General features: G+C 48.4%; 1 protein-coding gene across 1 annotated transcript in view; it reads right to left on the reverse strand.

Annotated features, from left to right (window-relative positions):
* SLC40A1 (solute carrier family 40 member 1) overlaps positions 1 to 4,785 on the reverse strand; it is a 39,724-nt gene extending 34,939 nt beyond the window's left edge. Inside the window, exon 1 of the mRNA XM_056861228.1 lies at positions 4,723 to 4,785. The gene's annotated coding sequence lies outside the window, so the exon portion shown is untranslated. The remainder of the gene's footprint in view (positions 1 to 4,722) is intronic.
* Between the last annotated feature and the right edge of the window lie 14,930 nt (positions 4,786 to 19,715).

Here is a 19,715-nt window from a genome sequence, read left to right on the forward strand (position 1 = left end):
GCGCCTCGCAGATATCGCTCCGCGCCAATATTGCGTTTTTGAGCACATCTATTGGCGGTGTTTTTCTAACAGCATGTGTTCACTTAGTGTCTCTGTGTCATATTTTGGTAATTCTAGCACTATTTCAAACTTTTCCATTATTATTACAGTACATTGGTTTTTTTATACGTAATGCTATTGCATTCGTAATAATTACAGATTACAGTATAGTGTAAACATAACTTTTATATGCACTGGGAAACCAAAAAATTTGTGTGACTTATTGCAATATTCACTTTATTGCAATGGTCTGGAATCGAACCCGCAATCTCTCCGAGGTATGCTTGTATACAGGCCCGTAGCCGGCTGCTATCTAGCTACTACAAGCTTGCTATCAGGCACAGGAGAGTACATAAACAGAGTTTTCTCTTTCCTCCCAACGAACTTGCTGGCAAGTGTATGGCCACAAAACGTGTTCAGCGGGCTACCAGGCCTCTGGTTTGCTGAATAAACAACTCCTGCTTTGACCTATAGGTCATTTATGCATAGGTACTTGGACTCACATTCGCCCCGTCTGACTCGGTTGTTGCTTGGAGTTCTGCATGAGTTTTCCGTCCATTAGAGATGACCTCGCTGCCAGCCCTCGCACTGTCCGGGTCTTCCCATTCCTCTGTTAAGCTGACTCTTCCCTCTCCCCTGAGCTCAGCCCGGCTGAAATCTCCGTGCAGAAGGCAAAGCACTGGACACGCAAGCTTGGCTTCACTCACAGTCAACCACAAAGCAGCGTGTAAAGAGGCGGGGAATGAAATACTTCCTGCTTTCTCGAAGCTCTTTCTGAGCAAAAAAAGGCTTGTTGAACACATGAAGCTGCCTTATACTGAATCAGACCCTTGGTCCATCGAAGTCAGTATTGTCTATTCTAACCGGCAGCAGCTCTCCAGGGTCTCAGGCAGAGGTCTTTCACATCTCCTACTTGCCTAGTCCCTTTAACTGGAGATGCCGGGGATTGAACCTAGGACCTTCTGCATGCCAAGCAGATGCTCTACCACTGGGCCACAGCCCCTCCCCAAGCGTTTAAAACCAAAGCTTGGATTTCTCCCCCCCCCTTCAGATTGCCCCATTTTTTTTGTTCTTAAAATGCTTTTTTATGTGGCAATTGATTTTTGGGGGGGGGGATTTTCTCTCACAGTGAGCACTGCGAGGCAAGCCAATTACAAAGCAACATTTCAAGAGGCGGGGGCTTGATCTGAGCTTGGAGACTGACAGTGCAGAAATTCCCAACTGGAAAGTGCGGGCCCAGCTAGCAAGGAACCTCAGGTCAAACTCCCGTGCAGAAATGACCATAATTTCCTTCAGACCAGTTTTAATGCAGGCAATGGAGCTGTTCTAGAGGGAGGGGTACTGATTCTGGCCACTGAATGAATATAATCGGCCAGACGCATCGGCCAAGTGGAAGATCCCGCGGTTTCACAACGCTCATGTCAAGAGTCTTCCTTATCACAAGAGACCAGCACGCAAGTGCGTTGGCAGGCAGACTTTGTATTTACTAAGCAGCAGACGAGAAGATAATACACAACACGGCCCTTTTAAAACGCTTGAAAATATGTAAACACATTTTTTAAAAAAAATCCTGATGATATAATTCAACCAAGGTTTATAAAAACCTTGTCGAAGGCTTTCACGGTCAGAGTTCATTGGTTCTTGTAGGTTATCCGGGCTGTGTGACCGTGGTCTTGGAATTTTCTTTCCTGACGTTTCGCCAGCAACTGTGGCCGGCATCTTCAGAGGAGTAACACTGAAGGACAGGGTCTCTCAGTGTCAAGTGTGTAGGAAGATATAGTCAGAAAGGGGTTGGGTTTGAGCTGAGTCATTGTCCTGCAAAAGTAATGTGCTAGTCATTGTCCTATAAGTATCAAGATAATGTGCTAATGACGGTGTGGTATGTTAACATGGAACCATTGTATCCTGAAGTGATCTGTTAATGTGTGAAGTCCAAAGCTAATCTGCATGGCTATTGTTGACTATAGTCTTTGTTAGTCTGGAGGTTTTTTAGGATAGGAAGCCAAGCCTTATAAATGGTTTATAAAAACCATTCAACAGAACGTGTGGAACAGCCTATCTAAAGGTAGCTTTGCACTTCAAAAAAACAAAACAAAATTTACAATCTACACAAGAGTCAATATTTTTTTTGAAATTGGGGAGGGGCTGTGGCTCAGTGGCAAAGCATCTGCTTGGCATGCAGAAAGTCCCAGGTTCAATCCCCAGCGTCTTCAGTTAAAGGGACTAGGCAAGTAGGTGATGTGAAAAACCTCTGCCTGAGACCCTGGAGAGCTGCTGCCAGTCTGAGTAGACAATACTGACATTGATGGACAGAGGGTCTGATTCAGTATAAGGCAGCTTCGTGTGTTCAAATGCAATAAAAGAGACCAAACTTATTTAATTCATTTATACACCGCCTTTCTCCCCAATGGGAGGGTTTGTTCTCACAACAACCCTGTGAGGTGGGTTATGCTGAAAGAGTAGCTGGCCCAAGGTCACCCAGCGAGCTTCCATGGCACAACCGGGGATTCGAACCTGGGTCTTCCAGATACTAGTCTGACACTCTTAACCACTACACCACAGTGGCTCTCTACAAATTTATTTTGTGCGTATCTATCTCCTTCCCAAAGGGAAGGGTAGCTTCACACTCTACATGTTTAGGAAGAGTGCATACAGGGTTTTGCAGGTATGCCTGTAAAACTGGGAACGTAAAAGGTGTTTATTACACAGGAATGTTCTTTTTGCGTGCACGCTCAGTGATTAACCTGGGTTTGCCTCTCCGTAATGTGCAAAATAAGAGACACAACTTAGTGTTGCTACTAGAAGTTGAACGGAGTATTGGCATTTTTCACTGTACAGATTTATTTAACTCTGAAACTTTCTATTGACCACAGAAATATTTGCTTTTGCATGAAGGTGCTATTTTAAGAAGTGTATTTATTTGCCTGTTTCTTTTCCAGTTACGGGGAAAGATGCAGGGAGTTAGATATCTACACTTCTTGCCAGAAGAGCTCAAACAATTATTAACTAGAATATTAACCAGACCAGGAAACTCAGTTGCCAGATTTTGCTGCTGCACAAATTCCACAACCACTTGACATCATTCTAACGTGATCCTAAACACATTTACTTTGGAAACAAGTCCTGCTGGAATCAATAAGGCAATTCCAAGTAAATGCAGTTGGGATTAAAACTTTAGTCTCCCAGTCCATTAGATCAAACGTTTATCCCCCATTCCTGCAGTATGTTAGGGTACAGAGACGCATTTTTGTAGGAATATACGATAAAAATCTTTTCAGGGCTGTTCATGTAAGTTAAGGACCAGGGGCGCAATCCTCCTAAATTAAGGGTTGTGATCCTAGAATAGAAGTGTTATCAAGCAATTGAATGTGCTAGCCAGTGTTAAATGGACAGACAGGACGCCAGTTCTATCAGCTACAGGAAAATATCTCAGAAACCAGAATACTTCCCCCAAAATGTGGTGGAGGAAAGAGCTTCACAGCCAACTTCTGAAATGTGATGAGATTGGGCTAGCCTGGGAATTTCAGATCAGGGCTCACCCAAAATGTAACCGTCTAGATTTCCAGAAGAGCCCTTTTAAGGTCTTTTGAGTTCAAGGTAGCATAGTTAAACGAACAGTAATTCCCCTATTTACATTAATGGGAACTACATTGGTTAACTGCCACTATGGTGGAAGAAACAAAACTAGAAGCTGGGTTGAACTACTATACCAGTAAGGTAAGTGGAGAATTAGAAGGTATGCCAGACATTAATTTTGGTGGGTGTTCTATTCAAGCCACAGGTTTAATATAACATGTAACATTCTGATTAAAAATAACTCACTAGAACCTATACAATTTATTTTAACTTTCTTTACAAACATACACGTATGATTGGTAAACTTCGATTTGACCTCAAAGGCTCCCAAAATCAAATTTTGTTGTGGCTTCAAAAAGTAAGAGCTCCCTCCTACCCGGAATCCACCTCCCCCTAACAAACGGAATAAGATTTTAGTCTATGTCCTCATATACCAATGAATGAAAAACAGAAAAGAAGCTTATTCGATAACTACTTCCCATAAATCATTTCTATATTCTTTACAATGCTGACTCTTGAATTTCACACCCAGTGATTTTAGAACAAGATGTTTGTAGGCTTCACATATCATTGGGAAACCAGGCAGATTGTTCAGTTAGTCCCAAGCCGAAGAATAAAATGTACTTTTTCTAGACTCAACTTCACTTCCTTTATTTATTTGGAGTGTCCTTCTAAGACCATTGACTTACAAGAGCATAACTCAGCTGAGAATTTCATTGCCACACCATGGTACCTCAGAATGTGAACTTCCCCCTGAGATCCAAATATTTTACTCAATTTGTTGATTCATTTGAGATTTCCTCGTATAATGACAGTGATAATTTACCTCTCAACTTAAAATTTCGTCACCCATTGATTCAGCCACGTATGACCGAGAGATATATAGACCTATGGGACTTGCTTTCATGTTAAGAAGCCACAATCAGTGCACCAGAGTACAATTTTGCTAGTACACCATTGCACATTTTACATGCTCTACAACATCACGGCACATTGCACTATTTTTAAATCTCACCTGACGTTATACACAACAAAAAAAGTAATTGTCAGCAAGTTGTAGTAAGCAGATCAGCCAAAGGTAAATGGTTTTAGTGACCCTTTACTTACCCAAGTGGACAGGGCATGCCCGACGTAGAGGAGGAATTTGGCAGATCTTAAGTAGTTGCCACAGGATCCTAAGATGGAAATAACGAAAGGAATGCTATAAGTAATTCAAGTACCTACACTTTGCACATTTGCGTCTCGTCATTTTTCTTATTCAACTGCAAAGCAGACTTTTTTTTAAAAAGTTAATAATTTAGCACGTCTTCAAAGTAACAAATACAAGTGAGACAAACTATTGTATTTTCTGCCCCTGGCTACCCCCCACACCTTTTTCCAAACAGACTCAAGGCGGGTTATAAAAATTAATATGTAAGACACCTTTCTAGGTTAACACTGAGAACTCTGTTGAAATGGCGCTGGTGTCTAGCAGGGTGCTAACCTGGCATGCAGAAAATCCTACGGTATCTCCAGGTCCTTGGGTATCTCCAGGTAAAGAGCCTCAAGGGACAGAAATGAAGGAAGACCTTCTCTGCTCAAGGCCCTACCCAGCTGGTAGCTGAGCTAGATGGACCAACAGCTGTTCTCAGCATAAGGCCATACTGTCAAGATATCTACAGCTTTGCAGCCTATTTACATTCCATCATGTGCACATTTAACACACAGCCCCCTATTTTGCTATCCACTGCCTCAGTTCCACTTGGCAAACTGTTGGAGATTGTTCATGCACTACCCACACATGAGTGCGCCGCAGTCCAGACACATGCGATCTGGGAGGGGGACGACCCTTGGGCGGTTCAGTCGAATCCCATCTGTTCTTTTATACAGAAGCTAAATGCCAACACAAGTGCTTCGACACGCAAAAACCGAGCGCCCAAATCCACACAGGTGACTCTTCTGGCACATAGGACTCTATGGATATTGCAGTGGAAGAAATGGGCACCAAAGGCCCCAGATCCTGGACCAGACTGGCCTCCGAGTGCCCACAAGGTGCTCTCTCTACTGCTGTCCACGTTCCAGGAGGCAACCTGCCTCCTTCAATACCCCATCCACCTTGCCGGCTTCCTTTTCACAGACAGGTGAGGAAGGTAGATTTGAGCCAAATAGATTTGTGCCAAGGTTCAGACTGACCTGGTGGCTGGGGGAGGCTGGGGGGTCATGGGGACTAAAGTGGAAACAATGCACTCTGCACAAGAGCAGAGGCACTCTCTTCCACAGGGACACGGTTGTCCGCCAGTGGAAACAATGCCCTCTGCACAAGAGCAGAGGCCCTCTCTTCCGCAGGGAGACGGTTGTCAGCCAGTGGAAACAATGCACTCTGCACAGGAGCAGAGGTTCTCTCTTCCACAGGGACGCGGCTGTCAGCCAGTGGAAGCAACGCCCTCTGCACAGGAGCAGAGGCACTCTCTTCCGCAGGGACACGGTTGTCAGCTAGTGGAAACAATGCACTCTGCACAAGAGCAGAGGCCCTCTCTTCCGCAGGGAGACGGTTGTCAGCCAGTGGAAACAATGCACTCTGCACAGGAGCAGAGGTTCTCTCTTCCACAGGGACGCGGCTGTCAGCCAGTGGAAGCAACGCCCTCTGCACAGGAGCAGAGGCACTCTCTTCCGCAGGGACACGGTTGTCAGCTAGTGGAAACAATGCACTCTGCACAAGAGCAGAGGCCCTCTCTTCCGCAGGGACGCGGCTGTCCGCCCGGGCCGCTCCCGAGCCCCCCCCCCCGCCAGCGCCCCCCGCCCGGCTCACCGCAGCATCCCCGGCCGGCGGGCTGCGCGTCGGCGTGGGCGCGGGCCATGGCTCTTGCGCACGGCGGCTCTTCTCCGGCAGGCGGGCGGGCGAGGAGGAGGAGGAGGAGGACGGCAGCGGCGCGCAAAGGGGCTTCCCTCCCGGTGGGTCTCCCCCCACTTAGCTAGCACTGTAGCTGAAGCGGGGAAGCGATGGCCTTATGGGCGGCGGAGGGGGGGGGCTCCTCGGCCAGGCGCCGGACTCTGGCCGCCGCTCCGCCCGCTCCGCTGCAAGGCGACCTCTGGCCAGCTCCGGCCGCCCGGGCCGCCCTTTATAGCCAGGCTGCGGGGGGGGGGGGTGCGCGTGGGGGGGGGAGAGTCCCGGGGTCGCCTATCAGCGCCCGGCTCATCTGCATAGCCCCTCCCGTCCCGTCCAGCCCAGCCCGGCCGGCCGGCCGCTGCGCTCCTGGCCCGGTGCGTGGCGCGCGGCCGCTGGGCGGGGGGCGTCTTGCAGGGCGGCCCCGGGATCTCCGCCCCGCTGCCCTGCGGGGCTGGGCGGACTCCGCGGCCCGGCATGCGGGGCCGCCCTCGGCCTGGCTCGGGATCTCCGCCTTGGCGTGCGCCCGGGAACGCCGGGGCGTGAGAACGCACCGGCCCTGCTGGGTCACGGGCGCCCCAAGCTGCCTTGCAGTGAAGCCGAGCCTTGGTCCAGCAAAGTCGGTATGGGCTGCTCAGACCGGCAGCTGCTGCCCAGGGTCTTTCACATCACCCACTCGCCTAGTCCCTTCTGCGTGCCAAGCAGAGATGCTCTGCCACTGAACTAGGCCCCTCCCCAGAACATAAGTCAAGCCATGAACACATGAAGCTGCCTTCTACTGAATCAGACCCTTAACCCTAGGTTAGATGCTCTACCCTCACATTACCTACTTGCCTAGTCCCTTTAACAGGAGATGCCAGGGATTGAACCTGGGACCTTCTGCATGCCAAGCAGACGCTCTACCACTGAGCCACAGCCCCTCTCCAAGGCTCTCCAGGGTCTCAGGTGGAGGTCTTTCACATCACCTACTCGCCTAGTCCCTTCTGCGTGCCAAGCAGAGATGCTCTGCCACTGAACTAGGCCCCTCCCCAGAACATAAGTCAAGCCATGAACACATGAAGCTGCCTTCTACTGAATCAGACCCTTAACCCTAGGTTAGATGCTCTACCCTCACATTACCTACTTGCCTAGTCCCTTTAACAGGAGATGCCAGGGATTGAACCTGGGACCTTCTGCATGCCAAGCAGACGCTCTACCACTGAGCCACAGCCCCTCTCCAAGGCTCTCCAGGGTCTCAGGTGGAGGTCTTTCACATCACCTACTCGCCTAGTCCCTTCTGCGTGCCAAGCAGAGATGCTCTGCCACTGAACTAGGCCCCTCCCCAGAACATAAGTCAAGCCATGAACACATGAAGCTGCCTTCTACTGAATCAGACCCTTAACCCTAGGTTAGATGCTCTACCCTCACATTACCTACTTGCCTAGTCCCTTTAACAGGAGATGCCAGGGATTGAACCTGGGACCTTCTGCATGCCAAGCAGACGCTCTACCACTGAGCCACAGTCCCTCTCCAAGGCTCTCCAGGGTCTCAGGTGGAGGTCTTTCACATCACCTACTCGCCTAGTCCCTTCTGCGTGCCAAGCAGAGATGCTCTGCCACTGAACTAGGCCCCTCCCCAGAACATAAGTCAAGCCATGAACACATGAAGCTGCCTTCTACTGAATCAGACCCTTAACCCTAGGTTAGATGCTCTACCCTCACATTACCTACTTGCCTAGTCCCTTTAACAGGAGATGCCAGGGATTGAACCTGGGACCTTCTGCATGCCAAGCAGACGCTCTACCACTGAGCCACAGCCCCTCTCCAAGGCTCTCCAGGGTCTCAGGTGGAGGTCTTTCACATCACCTACTCGCCTAGTCCCTTCTGCGTGCCAAGCAGAGATGCTCTGCCACTGAACTAGGCCCCTCCCCAGAACATAAGTCAAGCCATGAACACATGAAGCTGCAAAATATTGTCAAAGGCTTTCACGGTCACAGTTCATTGGTTCTTGTAGGTTATCCGGGCTGTGTAACATGAAGCTGCCTTCTACTGAATCAGACCCTTAACCCTAGGTTAGATGCTCTACCCTCACATCACCTACTTGCCTAGTCCCTTTAACTGGAGATGCCAGGGATTGAACCTGGGACCTTCTGCATGCCGAGCTGATGCTCTACCACTGAGCCACAGCCCCTCTCCAAGGCTCTCCAGGGTCTCAGGTGGAGGTCTTTCACATCACCTACTTGCCTAGTCCCTTCAACTGGAGATTCCAGGGATTGAACCTGGGACCTTCAACATGCCAAGCAGATGCTCCACCACTGAGCCACGGCCCCTCTCCAAGGCTCTCCAGGGTCCCAGGCAGAGGTCTTTCACATCCCCTACTCACCTAGTCCCTTGAACTGGAGATGCTGCCGGGAATTGAACCTGGGACCTTCTGCATGCCAAGCAGAGATGCTCCGCCACTCAACCATGGCCCCTCCCCAGAACATAAGTCAAACCATGAACACATGAAGCTGCCTTCTACTGAATCAGACCCTCGGTCCATCAAAGTCAGTATGGTCTGCTCAGACAGGTAGCAGCTCTTCAGGGTCTCAGGTGGAGGTCTTTCCCATCACCTACTTGCCTAGTCCCTTTAACTGGAGATGCTGGGGATTGAAGTTGGGACCTTTTGCATGCCAAGCAGAGGCTCTACCACTGAGCCACAGCCCCTCCCCAGAAACACAAATTACACATGAAGCTGCCTTGGTCCATCAAAGTATTCTCTACTCAGACCGGCAGCAGCTCTCCAGGGTCTCAGGGAGATGCTGGGGATTGAGCCTGGGACCTTCTGCATGCCAAGCAGAGGCTCTACCACCAAGCCACAGCCCCTCCCCGTACAGGCCTGTCGAGTCCAGCAGTCTGTTCACACAGTAGCCATCCAGGTGCGTCTAGGAAGCCCCATAACAAGACGACTTCAGCAGCATTGTCCTATCTGCATTTCACAGCACCTAATATAAGAGGCATGCTCCTCTGATCCTGGAGAGAGTAAGGATGGAGCATGACTAGTATTAATAAGAACATCAGAAAAGCCCTGCTGGATCAGACCAAGGCCCATCAAGTCCAGCAGTCTGTTCACACAGTGGCCAACCAGGTGCCTCTAGGAAGCCTACAAACCAGACGACTCAGCAGCATTATCCTGCCTGTGTTCCACAGCACCTTATATAATAGGCATGCTCCTCAGATACTGAAGAGCAGGGGTGTCAAACATATGGTCTGGGGGCCAGATGCATTTTCCGACCGTCAGGTCACATCGCTCTCCCTGCACATTTCCTCTGTGTTTTCTGGAAGCTGGCTAAAAAGGAATCCAGAAAATGTGGGCAAGACATGCGGGGGTGGGGGAACAAGGTGACCTCTGACAATCGGAAAATGCAAGCATAATCAAAGCAAAGCCCCGAAGTAGTCAGCGGGGAGACCACGAGGAAACAGCCATGCATAAATGGCCCTATTCTCCGTTTCCCACAATACTCGGGGGCACCCGATGAAGAAATTTAGGGGGGCTTCAACACATTATCTCCAGACAGCTGAAATACAACTTTAACATTTAATTAATTATTTACATTTTTAAAATTACAGTAAAACCAAATAGTCTCCTATTCCCTATAACCCCTTCTGCTGCTCCTACTAGCAAACAGGAACAAAGCCTCAAATAATCATGTGAATTGTAATATGATACAACAGGGAGGCAGGACAGGACTGTGCTTCAGCTACCATTGGAACTGAGCCCCTCATTTGGGCACTGGTTGCCCGGGGCAGGGGGGCTCAGCCCCACCTGGCCAAGTTCAGGGGGGCTCGAGCCCCTCAGCCCCCCCACCCCATAGTTTACGCCTATGGGCAGGAGGCTGAACTAAATGGACCGCTGGTCTGATCCAGCAGGGCTCTTATGATGTTCTTACAACCAGGCAAGTTTTTTTAAGACCCCCGGGCCTCTTCATCAGGCTGCATGTTCAGTACCAAACATTTAAAATGTTTCAGGGCATGATGCGTACCAAGTTCAAGATGACACCAGAGACTACTGGGATTCAGTGGCAAAAAATTATTACTTGTTGAAAATATAGATGGTAGCCCCTAATCAGAGACCTTCCAACACTGTTCCCTTGTACGGCAGAGAGAAGAAGAAAAACAAGGCGAGCTGGTTTTTATAACCCACTTTTCTCTGCCTTTAAGAGGTCTCAAAGCGGCTTACAAACTCCTTCCCTTCCTCTCCCCACAACAGACACCCTGTGAGGTAGGTGGGGCTGAGAGAGTTCGGAGAGAACTGTGACTAACCCAAGGTCACCCTGCAGGCTTCACGTGGAGGAGTGGGGCAGTCTTAAAGCGGCTTACATTTGCCTTCCCTTCCCCTCCCCACAACAGGCACCCTCTGAGGTAGGTGAGGCTGAGAGAGTGTGACTAGCCCAAGGTCATCCAGCTGGCTTCATGTGGAGGAGTGGGGAAACCAACCCGGTTCACCAGATTAGCGTCCGCAGCTCATGGGGAGGAGTGGGGAATCAAACCTGGTTCCCCAGATTAGAGTCCACCTCTCTTAACCATATAAGAGCCCTGTGGTGCAGAGTGGTAAGCTGCAGTACTGCAGTCCAAGCTCTGCTCACGACCTGAGTTCGATCACAACAGAAGTCGGTTTCAGGTAGCCGGCTCAAGGTTGTTTCAGCCTTCCATTCTTCCCAAGTTGGTAAAATGAGTACCCGGCTTGCTGGGGGTAAAGGGAAGATGACTGGGGAAGGCACTGGCAAACCACCCCACAAAAAGAGTCTGCCTAGAAAATGTCGGGATGTGATGTCACCCCATGGGTCAGGAATGACCCGGTGCTTGCACAGGGAACCTTTACCTTTTTACCTCTTAACCATACACCACACTGGGGTGAAGTTTTTGAAAACTTGTACACCAAATTGTGGCAACGTGCCACGCAGGATCTCCTCTTTGCACTGATTTCCTTCTCCTGCAATGCCTCAATTCCCCCGGAGAAACATTAACTGATTTGAATCCCCCCCCCCCTGGAAAAGGGACAGAGACTCAATGCTTGAAGAACCCCCTTGAGCCAATTCAACACAGCCTGGCCCAGGGCTGAGCACTCTTAGTCCGCTAACAGGAGTGCAGTTCAGCCCTCTTAACTTGGCACCGAAACGGTGGGTGGCTGCAGTCATCTCTGAAGGCTCCTTCCTCCCACGGTGTTCACCGGTTGTTCCCAATCTGCCTACTCTTTTCCCTTGTGATCATCCATCATCCATCAGGGAAATGCACAGCAAACGACTTTCTCTCCACCTCACAAAACTCCAGAGTGTGCCTGTTTGTTATGGCTCTTGAGCGAATGCAAGAGAACATTTGATTAAAATAGTATGCTTGGTTGACATCGGAACGGATCACATGTGTGCAGGACCCAACAAGACCAACTGCATCCTATGGAACTATGGAACGCATGGTTGCTTTATCCTCCTTTAATCCCTGTTTTAGCCAGGATCGAACGCACATTAGGCAAAACGCATGCGTTCAATCCAGGCTGAATCCTGGCTGAAACAGGGATTAAAGGAGGATAAAGCAACCATGCATTTTCTCCCTTTGACATCTTTTTTGCGTGTTCTGAACAGGGGGTGGATCGGCCGTTTATCTTAACAGGAGAGGTCACAGTGGGGCACTGCCCTGAAGGGGCTCCTGGAGGCCAGGAGCAAGCTGGGATGAGAGGTAAGAACAAAGGAAAGGCCATGCTGGATCAGAACAAGATCCACCAAGTCCAGCAGTCTGTTCACACCGTGGCCAACCAGGTGCCTCCAGGAAGCCCCGAAACAAGACGACTGCAGCGGCATTATCCTGCCTGTGTTCCGCAGCACCGAATATTATGGGCATGCTCCTCTGATACTGGAGAGAAAATAGGTATGCATCATGACTAGTATTCATAAAAACATAAGAAAGGCCCTGCTGGATCAGACCAACGCCCACTGAGTCCAGCAGTCTGTTCACCCAGTGGCCAACCAGGTGCCTCTAGGAAGCCCCCAAACAAGACAACTGCAGCAACAGCATCCTGCCTGTGTTCCACAGCACCTCATATAATAGGCATGGTCCTCTGATCCTGGAGAGAACAGGTATGCATCATGATTAGTATCCATTTTTACTGGTAACCATGAATAGCCCTCTCCTCCATGAACAGAATCTCATATCAGGCCTGAAATAAGAGAAGCCAAAATGATGAAAAAGTTCTTCGGAGCATGTGCAAAGTGTCCTGACTCCCGAGGGGAAATTATCTGCTCTGCTTATTCGGGATTCAGAGCCTGGCCTTTCAGTCAGTCTTCCTTTTTAAATAAGGTTCCCAGGTCCCTCTTCGCCACCAGCGGGAGGTTTTTGGGGTGGAGACGGAGGAAGGCGGGGTTTGGGGAGGGGAGGGACTTCAATGCCATAGAATCCAATTGCCAAAGTGGCCAATTTCTCCAGGTGATCTGATCTCTGTCGGTTGGAGATCAGTTGTAATAGCAGGAGATCTCCAGCTATTACCTGGAGGTTGGCAACCCTATTTTTAAAGAAAGTACAGACTGCCCATCTCTGCCACAATTTCCGTCCACCCCAGATGGGGCAGGGTGCCGTGTGTTGAGATTTCATCTCCTGTCCGGCAGAGTTCACTTTGAATCAAACGGGAAGTTGTGAGGTGGAGGCCAGGATACACCTCAGACGGGGCAGGCTGGGCACGGGTATGATCTATGTTTCCTGCAGTGTTTGAGAGTGAGTAGCGTAGGTGTAGTCCGAGTAAAGGAGGAGAAACGAATTTCAACCTAGGTCAAGAGGTAAAAAATGATCGCAGGAAGTGGGTTGCAAGAGACTGCCCGTATGATTCTCTCTTGATTTGTCCAATTTCCTCGATGCCAATGTCTAAGAACGACTCAGAATCATTAAATTAAGGGTGGGGAGGAGCTGGTGTTTCAGGAAGTCCTTTAGATAGGGTTGCCTACGTCCAGGTGGGGCCTGGAAAGAGGGTTGCAAGCTCCAGGTTGGGAAATAGCTGGAGATTTGGGGGGCGGAGCCTAAGGAGTGCAAGGTTTGGGGAGGGGGCTTCAATGCCATAGAGTTCAATTGCCAAAGCAGCCATTTTCTCCAGGTGAACTGATCTCTATCAGCTGGAGATCAGTTATAATAGCGGGAGATCTCCAGCTAGTGCCTGGAAGTTCACAAATAGCAAAGACCGAGGCTGGATTGAAAATTTTCATGAAAAAACCTCAACATCTTATAGTATCAGATGGGGTTATACATGTGATGAACTATTCTACTAAATTCTAATTCCTTCTCTAAAAGTGGTTGGGTCGGCAAACTGAAGAAGATTCGAAACGCGTCTTTGCGACGGACCCACCTTGGACCGCATTGTTGTTTTGTTTTGTTACTATTGTGATTGTAACATTGATGTTTATTATTTTGAGCCACGTGCTGCCTCTTTGTACAGTTACCACTATTTTCAGCATAGGTTCCTTCTTTCTCCAGTGCCTGGAAGTTGGCAACCCTACGCGATCTCCTGGCATTACAATTGTTCTCCAGACTACAAAGATCAATCCCCTTGGAGAAAATGACGGCTTTGGGGGGTGAACTCTGTGGCATTATTCCTGCTGTCCCCAGGACTCCATCCCCAAATCTCCAGGAATTTTCCTGCTCTTGAGTATTATTTGTGAGACTTCATGGCATACTTATATGAATTCTTATCTTTACCATTGAATGACAAAAATATACAGTGCAACTGTATAAATCTGAAACTTTAAAAATGGGGGTTTTAAATCCCCCCAGTACTAAATAATGCATTCTCTGTGCACGCACCTACTGTTGGCTGCTGGCACAGAGGCAGCTCCTCCGGAACAGGCTTCCTCAGGAGGTGGTAAGCTCTCCTTCCCTGGAGGTTTTTAAGCAGAGGTTGGATGGCCATCTGTCAGCAATGCTGATTCTATGACCTTAGGCAGATCATGAGAGGGAGGGCATCTTGGCCATCTTCTGGGCATTGAGTAGGGTCACTGGGGTGTGTGGGGAGGCTAGTTGTGAATTTCCTGCATTGGTCAGGGGTTGGACTAGATGACCCTGGTGGTCCCTTCCAACTCTATGATTCTATGATTTTAAACAATATTTTTAATAATTTTGTGTGCATTGGACCATTAGAAAGCAAAGGTGTAACTGTCACACCACAATACCTGTATCAGCTGTTAAACAAGAGCAACAACAAACAAACTAACAACAGCAGGCTTTCAGTTTCCCATGTGCATGGTATTTTATTTTTTTAGGTGAGAGGAAACATTGAAAACAGGCAGCATGGATCTGACTGCATGCCAGATCGAAGGGTCCAGTTTTCGGATCAATCCGGATATGTGATGTCCGGATAAGGGATACTCTACCAGTTTTCCAATTAACACAACTTTTCAGTGTTCCAGCAAACAACTCTTAGCAATGTCAGATACGGCATTATATTTCCACTTTGTGATATTGCTCAGGTGACATCATTTATTGTAGAGCATCTTCTGCAAAATTTGGTATGTAGGCTATTGCTAGAGGCCAACATACCAACCTGTGGACCAGTAATTTACTCTGTTGTGGATGCTCTAGTTTAAAATATTTCTGGCATCAATGTGATGCCTACATTTTGACTCTGTGAATCACACAGGTTGTCCTTCCTGAAGTTAAACATCAGTAAGAACGCCGGTTAAACAACAAATTACTCTATTAATACAGATGTCCCATCAAACAGAGTTAGGTGCATAATTCTCATTTTATTTAACACACCAAATCTTTCCCCCAGAGCTTGGGATCAAATTCACGAATGCTCACATTGTACTACATGACAAATTTCCAAAACAGACACCTTTCCTGATTATGCATGGGAGGTTTTGCCTTGGATTTGCCGCTCTCTAGATGCACATTTTCCCCAACCAAATTCTCAAAACAATAAGCCTCCGTGCAGAGTTCTGAGAATTCAGGTGGGGAAAATGTGCATCTAGAAAGCAGCAAATCCAAGGCGAAACCTCCCGTGCATAAATGAGTTTTATCAGCAGAATGGCAATCCCGTGAAAACATCTGTCAGTCCTACCAAGCGGCCACTTTCTCCAGGGGAACTGATCTCTATCGGCCGGAGATCAGTTGTAATAGCTGGAGATGTCCAGCTAGTACCTGGAGGTTGGCAACCCTAAACTCAGGACTTGCCCTCTCCCCCTTCCGGAGGAGAGGGTCCCAGCCACCTCATCTAGTGTTTAGTATTACTGTGGCACCTCCTTTGTCCTCTTGCTGAATAATGATATTTGGATAATCACGTTGACTAAAGTTGTTAAGCCTGAATTTTCTTTTATTTTCAAGTGTTTCTATACCCCTGAATACCAAATATTGGAATGAACTAAGTGATTTTGCGTCGGGGGTATAAAGGATGATTTAGGTTTCAAAAGATGATCCCTATGTTGTTGATTCTGAGTACCAAAAAAAAAAAATCTCTTAATTTTATTAATCTAATCAATTAAAAAATATCTATCCTGGTTTGAAATGCAGAGTATCTCGGAGCGGGGACAAACCCCAAACCTAGATCGAGGACCCTACGTTCCCTGTAAGCGCTCGTTCCGACAAATTAATCACTATGTTCGATGTCCCCTTCCTGATTTTGTGCTCTGGAATTTATTTCATCACTGTGAATACAGTAATTAGCATTTATTTGTGAGATAGCCTGAACGGCTGTTCATTTCAGTACACCTTCGTATTACAGCTTTCCCCCCCTTCTTTGAAGAAGAGTTGGTTTTTTATATGCTGACTTTCTCTACCACTTAAGACAGAATCAAACTGGCTTACAATCGCCTTCCCCTCCCCACAACAGACACCCTGTGAGGTGGGTGAGGCTGAGAGAGCTCTAAGAGAACTGTGACTAGCCCCAAGGTCACCCAACAGGCTTCATGTGGAGGAGTGGGGAAACAAACCTGGTTCACCAGATTAGCCTCCACCGCTTATGTGGAGGAGTGGGGAATCAAACCCGGTTCTCCAGATCAGACTCCACCGCTCCAAACCACCGCTCTGAACCACTACACCATGCTGGCTGAATCGTAGAACCACCTGGAGGTTGGCAGCCCTAGTATAATGCCATAGAAGGCACTCTCCAAAGCAGCTATTTCCTCCAGTGGAATTGCTCTCTGCAGTCTGGAGATCAGTTGTAATTCTAGGATAGCTCCCATCTCCACCTGGAGGCCCTGCTCAGTTCTCTTCCTGGGTTGCCACCGATTGGGGATATTTGATCCTTGGGGGTGGGGGGGAGTCTGCCACATGCCAGGCCAGGGTTCCCAATTGCTCCAGGGCCCGATTCAGTTTGGGAACATTTGGTCACGCCTTTCTGTCAAATGGGGTCAGGGAACCCTGACCCGACTCGTGGGAGACCTAACATTTAATTCTGCCCTGATTTAGACAATGATTAAACAAAGCTTTTTCTTGGCTACTTGACTGAGAAAAACAGAGCCGAACAAACTGAAGGATAACCCAGCGCTTCCCTGTCTCATCTCTGTGGGACACATAGGGATTATACATTTTGGATCTGCATGTAAAACAGTTTCCAAAAATCCAGTGTGTGAGCATTTAAATTATCTGCATCAAGCCATGTGTCTGGAAATTATGGAATCGCATACGGTGGCTGGAGCTGCAAGTATTGCACTGCAGTTTATCAGAGAGTTTCCTCTGTATTTTCACCATGTTCCTTTAATTGGTATCATTGGCCAACAAAGCATAGCTGGCATTCTGGGGATCTTGCCCGCATAGGACTTTCTCTGCCATTCTTTTCCAGACATTCTTTTCTAATGAGGCTGCACTGGCAAACCGACAGCACGTTCCCTTTCTGACAGCTCATATCAAAAGGGAGAAGCAAACGATACCGTGGTCATTTACGCATGGGTACTTGGACTCACATTCGCCCCCGTCTGACTCGGTTGTTGCTTGGAGTTCTGCATGAGTTTTCCGTCCATTAGAGATGACCTCGCTGCCAGCCCTCGCAATGTCCGGGTCTTCCCGTTCCTCTGTTAACCCGACTCTTCCCTCTCCCCTGAGCTCAGCCCGGCTGAAATCTCTGTGCAGAAGGCAAAGCACGGGCCACAGGAAGATTGGCATCTCTCACAGCCAATCACAAAGCAGCGTGTAAAGAGGTGGGGATTCAAATGCTTCCGGCTTCCTCGGAGCTCTTTCTGATCTAAAGAAAGAGCTTGAGAAGGTGCAGAGAAGAGCTACTAGTCGAAATGGATACTACTCATGATGATGCATCCCTATTCTCTCCAGGATCAGAGGAGTTGGCCACTGTGTGAACAGACTGCTGGACTTGATGGGCCTTGGTCTGATCTAGCAGGGCTTTTCTTATGTTCTTATGCTGTATCCACAGATCTTCCCAAGGGACAGTCAACACACAAGCCAAGAAAATATGGGATAAAGTTTTAATTTCCCCACACCCACCTGCACATAATCTATCCAACCAGCGCGCTCCTTGGAATCTGCCCACCAAACCAGCAGAGGAGGAAGCATTCAGCCTAGCCAAAAGAAAAGCCCTCTGATATTTGGAGACAATCCATTGATAGGGTTGCCAGCCTCCAGGTGGTGGCTGGAGATCTCCTGCTGATCTCCAGGCGACATAAATCAGTTCCCCTGGAGAAAACGGCCGCTTTGGCAATTGGACTCTGTGGCATTGAAGTCCCTCCCCAAACCCCACCCTGCTCAGGCTCCACCCAAAAAACATCCCGCCAGTAGCGAAGAGAGACCTGGCAAAGTTACTGAGGTCCCTCCCCTCCCCAAACCCCACACTCCTCATGCTCCATCCCCAAAATATCCAGGTATTTCTCAACCCGGAGCTGGCAACCCTATTAACCACTATGCAACCCTATCCATTGATTAAAATAAAATGGAAAGGTTTGAGGGGGCACGATACCAAAAGAACAATGTTGAGTGTCCTCTAAAAGCCCTGAAGGGCAATCCCATCCAGAGTTACACTGGTGTAAGACCATTGACTTCAATGGACTTGGAAGGGTGTAACTCTGCCTGGAGTTGCCCTGTAAATGTGCCTGTCCCATTGCGGGGTGGCCGTTTTTCTTTGTATGAATCAGTGGAGTGCGTTGATTTGCACAGAGTCATAGAAACAACATTTAATTTAATTGATTGAGAGCATTTATGTCCCCCACTGTTCTCCCAACACAGTCAGGACCTAGGGCGGGTAACAACCACAGATGTAATGCACAAAACAATCCTCTTCACACTTCATTAAAATACATAATTAAAAACAGGCTATTAAGACAGATAATTCCAAGAGTTAAGCCCGTGCCCATTCAAGATGCCCCATAAACTCTTGAATTCATTATGTCTTATAGCCTTGCCGGAAGGCCGTGAGGGTAGACACCTATCTCAACTCTTCTGGGATACTATTCTATAGCAGTGGTTAGGGTTGTCAACCTCCAGGTAGTAGCTGGAGATCTGCTATTACAACGGATCTCCAGCTGATAGAGATCAGCTCCCCTGGAGGAAACGGCCGCTTTGGCAATTGGACTCTGTGGCATTGAAGTCCCTCCCCTCCCCAAACCCCGCCCTCCTCCGTCTCCACCCCAAAAACCTCTCGCCAGTGGCAAAGAGAGACCTGGCAACCCCTGCGTTTCCCCGTGTTTTTCCCGCATTTTCAAATTCGAGATAAAACAGGTTCCTGAAAAACACGGGTAAAACGTGGGGAAATGCAGGGGGAGAGCGCGGCGACCTCTGACAGTCGGAAATGGCATGAATAATCAAAACAAAGACCCAAAGGCGTTGGAGGGGTGACCACGAGGGAAACAGCCATGCATAAAAGGCCTTTGTGACCTTTTTTCACAAAGGAGGGAACTCCCAGCGCAGGACCAAGCTCTCCATTATTCAGGATGATGCCTGGGAAATTAAACAGAAAATGATACTAAATTACTCTACCCCTGTCGTGTAATCCTATACATCATGAAGACAGTCTTAAACCCATTGAAATCTGGGTAAGTCTGCAGGTTGCAAGTGCCCTCTTCACTACCGGCGGAAGGTTTTTGGGGCGGAGCTTGAGGGGGTGAAGTTTGGGGAGGGGAGGGACTTCAATGCCATAGAGTCCAATTGCCAAAGCAGCCATTTTTCTCCAGGTGAACGGATCTCTGTCGGCTGGAGTTCAGTTGTAATAGCAGGAGATCTCAAGCTAGTACCTGGAGGTTGAGAAAAATATGCACAAGTACTACTGGGATAGTTGTGGAAATATAATACTAGGCTCAAGCCAA

This window comes from Euleptes europaea, chromosome 15 (assembly GCF_029931775.1).
Source record: "Euleptes europaea isolate rEulEur1 chromosome 15, rEulEur1.hap1, whole genome shotgun sequence".
Lineage (NCBI taxonomy): Eukaryota > Metazoa > Chordata > Lepidosauria > Squamata > Sphaerodactylidae > Euleptes > Euleptes europaea.